Below are 7,224 nucleotides of genomic sequence, written 5' to 3' on the forward strand. Positions count from 1 at the left end.
CCAATCCCTCAGTCAACTATGTTGAAGAGTCTTATAGGTTCTTTGGAACTCAATAGCTGGCACAGGACCTGCAACTCAGTGCAGGTCTAATCAAAGGTTGCATGAAGACTTGGCAGGTGGTTGCTGAGGTAGAGGCAACATGGTGCTCTGAAATGATGACAGGATTTGATAAAAGAATATGTGAGACTCATATGATACCTATGTTATTTTTAGAAATTCAGGTGCCCTTCCTCTTATTCATTCTCATTCCTTCCACTTTTCTTTTCATGTTTTTCCCCTTTTCTAACAAGTCAGGAGCCATAAGGCATGCATTTTCATGGACTAGAAGGGAGGAGCTGCAGCAACCTGGCGGGTGATGTCAGAGTCAAGAAGTGGGTTCTTAGCCTGTCCATATGGATCTACCAAACTAAAATGAGTCACCAAACTAAATGCATGTTATCACTTGGGGAAACTTGGTAAAGGATACTTGACATCTCTTTATATCATTCCTCAAAACTGTAAGTGAATGTACACTCATATCAAAATTAAAAGGGTAATTAAAAATATGGCAATTTGTAGTATCTCTCTTTTCATTGAGCTGAAATATACACTCAGTGTGCACCAGCAGCTGCTTCACCCAAAGCAGCTTTAATGGAAATAATGTGATAAAACTTATATTATTCAGAATTTGTGGGCTAGATTTGGAAAAGAGTGTCAGAAAGAATTCTCAAGAAATATTTTATATATGTAGATATGAGCATAGTTACATGTATCTAAAGAAAAATATTTGTCATCTATAAAATAGATAATATTTAAACTAGGTACAACAGAAAGTATTAGGAAATATAGTTTTTTAAAAAAATTGTTAATGAGGAAATTCTGTTTAAAAATAACTCAAGAAATAAGAGTAAAACACAAAAGCTTCTCAGAAAATTAACTTTGTGAGATGAGAAAGTTCTATTCTTAAAGAAGACAGAATATTTTTTCTTTTTTTAAAAGCAGACTATTGAAAAATAAATTTTACTAAACTATTAATCTTTTCTTTCTATTATTCATAAGCTTTCTTAGTTGAACAATTTAAGAAGCTTTCATATATGTATGTTTAAATGTATATTTATATATATTTATTAATCTCTATCTTTATGAAGTTTGATCTATTTTGAAATTTTCCCGGTAACAAATGTAGCCATATTTAATTTAATTTGATATCAGTTCAAGATCTTTAAGTGAATTATAGATGTTGGTAATTATATTCAATTTGATACATTACAGAGTAATAGAACACTTTTGATGTTAAAAGTCAGAGAGATGACATTTAAATTTTTTTCTGCAAATGGCAGAAGAGAATGGCAGAAATTTCTCTTCTGCAAATGGCAGAAGAGAAAGAACTATAATAGAAGCAAAAATAATTTGCAGTATAGTCTGGAATTCAAAAGGGAGGGGACTGAAAAAAACTTTTAACAGACATCTGTCTTTACAATGTAATTCAGTTAAATACATTACAGTTCAACGACTTGAATATATTGTGGGAGAAAAAATTAACTTATTTGATGTGTGGTGATGAGTGGAAATGAGCCACTCATAGCTCCAACCTCGAAATGCTTAGTGGGCTGGTGGTCCTAGTTCCTGCTCTCTGAATCCACCACTGTCTTGGCACAGCGCTCCGCTTTCCACTAGCTGCTCACAGCCAAGGGATGCTAAGGCGGGTTCACTCTTGCCAGACTGCTCAGACCTGCCAGTTCGGCTAAAAGACTCACCACCGGTGAGATTCTGCCTGTCCAATCCCCTTTCTTTCAATTTCCCCTTCAAAGGAGTCATATCTGCATCCAAGTCTGATGGCTTTCACGGTTTCCTCTGGCTTCCTCCCCTTTTCGCTCACTGGTGCCTCCTCACGATTTGAACTAATGCATGACTCATAAACCTTTTAAACCAAATTTAGAGAGTTTAAGTTAGGAGTTAATAAGTAAATAAATCGCAAATCTAATGTAAGTCAAAATATATTTCATATCACATTTCACATTGTGTGGTAGGGTAAAAAGCAAATGGCTATTTTTAACCCCAAATTACCAAAGCAGTCTTAAGTTTCACATGAATTAAAAATAACATCTGATTTTTTCTCATATAATGTATAAATCTCTATATGTTTAAATCAAATTTTTTTTTAAGATTCTTTACAGCAGTGGTCAGCAAACCATGGCCTGTGGACCAAATTCCACTTGCTCTCTGTTTCTGTATAGGCCCACTGCTTGGTCTCAATGTTCGTATCCCTCCAAAATTCATGTGTTGAAACCCTAAGGCCCAATACGGTGGTATTAGGAGGTGGGCCTTTGGGAGGTGATTAGATCATGAGCGTGGAGTCTTCACGAGTGAGACGAATCTCCTTACAAAAGAGGACCTTGAGAGATCTGTCTTATCCCAAGCCTGTGATCTGGAAGAAAGTTCTCGCTCCACAATACTGGCCCTCTGATCTCAGACTTCCAGCCTCTAGAACTGTGAGAAGTAAATTTCTGTTGTTTATAAGCTATGCAGCCTGTGGTATTTTGTTATGATGGCATAACTAAGACACCTACCAAGTAAAAATGCTTTTTACATTTTTAAATGATTGACAGAAAATAAAAACAAGAATAATATCTCATGACGTGAAAATTATATGACATTCAAATTTCAGTGTCCATAACCACAGCCACGTTCATTCATTTTTGTACTGACTGTCTATGGCTACTTTCCTGCTACAACATCAGAATGGAATAGTTTCAACAGAGACCTATGGCTCTCAAAGCCTAAAATATTTACTCTCTGGTTCTCCGATAAAGTTTGCCGATCCTTGCCATATGTCTTTGGCTGTGACATTTGTCTAATGTTTTCCTTAGTGAGATCTGTTGCTCCTCTCTTTCTTATTCTCACATTCCATTGGACTGATAAGAATTTTTCTGAGCCAGGTGTGGGAGTACAAGTTCTGCCGGATGTGGAAGTACAAGTTCCTAGTTCAAAGAGAATTCCTTGGGATTCCTGTGAATGAGGAAAAGACTCCACATGGGCAGAGAAGACACAAAAGAGGTAACAATGACGTCACCTAGAAGCTGGTAGCTTGAAATTTATTATTCTAGAGTCTTCTGAGGGAGTTCATGGAACTTAATGTTAACAAGTTTGAATCTGAAAACTTATCCCTTTGTTGTCAATAAATACCATTGACGAGTTCCTCATCTTCAAGTCACAATAGACCCTTTTCAGTTCTCACTCTACCCACTGTCCAGGGGCCCTCTCTTCCGTAACCACATAATGAATCTAAATCATCAGATTGGCCTTTTCTGCAATGTTTTTCCTGGTGGATCACCATGCTTACCAGACAGCATATCAAAGTTTCAACTTAAATTTGCAGGCTTCATAAGGTCATCAAGTTCATACCCAAATGGGTCTCCTTCCTTATGCCACCATCTAACACTCCCCACAAAATATAACATCCTCATCAACCACAAGCAGAAAAGTCTGCTCCTCCTTCTGTAGCTTGGTGAAAGGTGTCTCATCAACACAACACAAAATACCTGTAAGTCTTGAAAGCACCCCTTCCTTTTCTTTTCTCCCCAAACCCTCAAATCTTAATTATGTGTCAGTTACATTGTTCTCTCAACCCTGTCTATCTCCTCTTCATCCCGTCAATTAATTCATATGAGAGGGGGACAGACTATAATGTGGTTCTGCAATGTATTGTAAACCAGACTTTTTCTGTTCAAACTATTGCTCCTCAGACTCTCGCTGAGACAAGTGTAGGATATAAGCAGTAAAAGAGAGCACTGAAAATGTCCCAAAAGATCTCTAGAAGAAAACTGGGTTTCAGAGGACTTCTGCATATGAGTAAGAAACAATGGAAGAATTAGAGAATGTGTGCTCAGAGACTTACACGCTAGATCCTCAGGTTAAAAGTTTGATGCGCTATCCGAAGTGCTGACATGAGTATTCTTGAAACCTACTGAGGTCAAAAGGATTCGTTTATTATTCATCTTACCTTTCTTTCTCATTTCTCTGTCACATTCCAAGCCCAATGCGCTAAAAATCAGTTGCTGCCTCAGATACGTACACCCAAAGCCACCGGCGGATTCTGATTCTACGCTCAACATCGCTCCCACTACAGTTACTTGGGGATCTGGGCGAGGCTGTCCCGCTGCTCTTTAGAAAGCTATCAGTTCCAGCGCTATGCACCGCAAACCAAACTTCAACCACACGAGCACTCTACAAAGTGCTCAACCTGTTTATCCAGCGAGGAAAAGAACAACTCTGAAACAACGATAATCTGGAAGAAGACAAACTGGATTCTTGCTGGACATCACGTTTCACTTGACTTTGCTTAGAGTGACGGAGGCTTCTTTCCTAGTGGACCTGGTGAAAATGCAGGAGAGATAAGGACCTTGGATACATCCAACATCCTCCTCTATCCCAATGCTATTGGTGTTTATAGTCCCATTCCCAAATCATCTTCTTGTCTCCTTCTCATTCTCCTGCTCTTCCTAGGCGGCGGCTTCTCTCTCCTCACCTGTCTTCCTCTCCCCATTCTCTCGCTGTGATACTCTCTAGCTCCTCTCTCCTCTCCATTCCTCCTCAACTCTCTCTAGTTCTCACACATTAGTCTAGTAGTAATCAAGTCTTGCTGAAATTTAGAGTTATCTGGAGGAGTTTTAAAATTATATACATTCCTGTCCTCCCCTTCCTCCACCCATGACAGGATTTCTTCCAAAACACGTGTCTGGGTTGACTGTGGCACAGAATTTGAATACAGGCAGGAAACGTTACTTTTTGTGTCCCAGGGACAAACAGGGTTTGAGGACCTGTCCAGGGGTAGGGAGGTCTGAGGAAAAACTAATTTGTTTCTTTTGCTTCCTTCCTGTTCACGTCATTGTGGGAAGCATTCTGTCTGAAAGAGGCGGTATATCCACAGGAGCCTCTTTTCTAATCTTCTTTCCTGTCTTCTGTCCTTAGGGGTCTCAGAAGCACAGATGCAGCGTCCTGGACAGAATGCTGCTTCCACGTTTCCAGACAAAAAGATGCTGCGCTCAGAGATTTAAGAAAGTAGTGACTGACACACTCTTCGCTCTTCATTTCATGCCAATATTGTGAATCAATTACACTTCAGTCTTATCCCACCTAGATCTAAATTTCCTGAGCAGCTCTCATGGTACTGATCTTTGTACTCCCCTGCACCACCTTTTATATTTTTCTGAGAGCGCAGTAGGCAGAAAGGAAGAAAGTTGAAGACTCAAGAGAACACTGCATTCTGAGACTCTCTTCCGTGGTGGACGGGAACTGCCACGCAGGAAGTGTGCTGGGACCTGTCGTTGGAGGGTCTAACGGTTATGAACGATCCTAGTTGTATTAACGGACCTTTCATTTCAGAATGCAATGTCTCTTCTCTTGAGGGTTTCAGAAACAGTAGAGTTGAACGGGGTAGACCCTGGCCTTTTAGCTTAAATCTCAGGACACCTGCAGATAATAACACTAACCAGATATAAACAATATTTGGGGCCTTCCTCAGCAGGGGGTGTAGCTCAGTGGTAGAGCGCGTGCTTAGCATGCACGAGGCCCTGGGTTCAATCCCCAGCACCTCCACGTCTCTTCAGTAGTTCCTTACAAGCGTGTCACCAACACACAGAATATGTGTTCCCTTTTCGTGGTGGCTTTTTCACGCCAGGCATATGCGGAAGGATAGGGAACAGCAGGAAAAAGAAAGTAAGAGTTTTGTCCTTCTCTGTCTGCCTATTGACACAAGAATACTAAGAGAGAGAGAGAGAGACAGAGAAAGAGAAGAGATGTAAAGGGAAATGTCCAAGGGCTTCTTGATTTTTCCTCTTTCTGTTGGTCTATTTTCTTTCCCTTTTGCAACTGATACTTTAATACTAATTCACTTCAATTTCTAGGGCCTTGACTCCTTCAACTTGCCTGCCTCAACACTGCACTAATACTTGACAAACCACGAATAGAGAACAGGCTATTTTTGTGTTGGTGACATGCTCATTGCTTAGCACTCAGAACAGTTTCTTTTACTCAAATTACGTCCTGTCTTTGCTGTTGCTAAATCAGCCAGGTTGGAAGGAGTCAATCCATGGAGTTTAAAAGGGTTGGAGAAGGGAGACACATGGAGGTGCTGGGGATTGAACCCAGGGCCTCGTGCATGCTAAGCACACGCTCTACCACTGAGCTACACCCCCTGCTGAGTGAACCCCAAATATTCTGTATATCTGGTTAGCGCTATTATCTGCAGGTGTTCCAAGATTTAGGCTAAAAAGTCAGGGTCTACTCTGTGCAGTTCCGCTGTTTCTGAAACCCTCAGGAGAAGAGACGTTGCATTCTGAAATGAAAGGTCCCTTAATACAACTAGAAGCTTTCATAAACGTCTGACCCTCCAAGGACTGCTCCTAGCAGACTTCCCGAGTGGCAGTTCCTGTCCATCACCAAGGAAAGTCTCAGGATGCAATGTTCTCTTGAGTCTTCAACTTCCTTCCTTCCTGCCTACAGAGCTCTCAGAAAAATATAAAAGGTGGTGCAGGGGAATACAAAGATCGGTACCATGAGAGCTGCTCAGGAAATTTCGGTCACCAGTCATGGAAAGTTGTGGCCCTAGCTCTTTGGCAGTGAGGGATTGGGTAGACACTCCTGGAAAAAACTTCTCTTAAATATCCTCGAGGCATTCAATCTGGACAGTTGAGAAAATTATTTGTAGAAGTGTTGTGTTATGCTAAAATAGTTCTGTTGGGAGAGCTTTTGATGGAGGAACAATAGGTCCATTTAGTTCACAGTCTTGCTCATGAAAAGTCATCTGCTTTTGTCAAAATGGATTATGGACTTGCAGGTTGTTTACACAAGTCCACAGACACCATCTTGCATCCACTTCCTAAAGTCACTACTCTAAGCACTGACACAGGCAGAAACAGAATTCAGTGACTTCGTTATTCCTGGCTTCTCCATAAAATACTTTTGGTCATTCCTTCATAAATCTTTAAATAAGCTCTTGCTTGAAATACCTCAGGGTATAATTTTGGAGCATAAAGGGAAATTATAAGTTGCTTGGGCCAAAAGCAACTCATCACACCATGATGTAGCCATTGCCTTTCCCCCCTCTAGGTCAACTCGATTCTATCTATTTTTTATTAACCAGAAACTCCTCAAACTTGTGGTCCAAAAATGGCACCTTTTAAACATTCCAAGGGCTCCTTAATTTCATTTTTTCAAATATATAAATCTCTATGAATCTCTTCT

General features: G+C 40.3%; 2 non-coding genes across 2 annotated transcripts; one reads left to right on the top strand and one right to left on the bottom strand.

Moving 5' to 3' along the window:
• Nucleotides 1-5,505: 5,505 nt before the first annotated feature.
• TRNAA-AGC (transfer RNA alanine (anticodon AGC)) lies at nt 5,506-5,577 on the top strand. The gene has a single exon. It is a non-coding gene; the product is annotated as a tRNA-Ala (tRNA).
• A 527-nt stretch (nt 5,578-6,104) lies between these two features.
• On the bottom strand, nt 6,105-6,176 carry TRNAA-AGC (transfer RNA alanine (anticodon AGC)). Its single transcript has one exon. It is a non-coding gene; the product is annotated as a tRNA-Ala (tRNA).
• Between the last annotated feature and the right edge of the window lie 1,048 nt (nt 6,177-7,224).

Source organism: Diceros bicornis, chromosome 14 (assembly GCF_020826845.1).
Source record: "Diceros bicornis minor isolate mBicDic1 chromosome 14, mDicBic1.mat.cur, whole genome shotgun sequence".
Taxonomy (NCBI): Eukaryota; Metazoa; Chordata; class Mammalia; order Perissodactyla; family Rhinocerotidae; genus Diceros; species Diceros bicornis.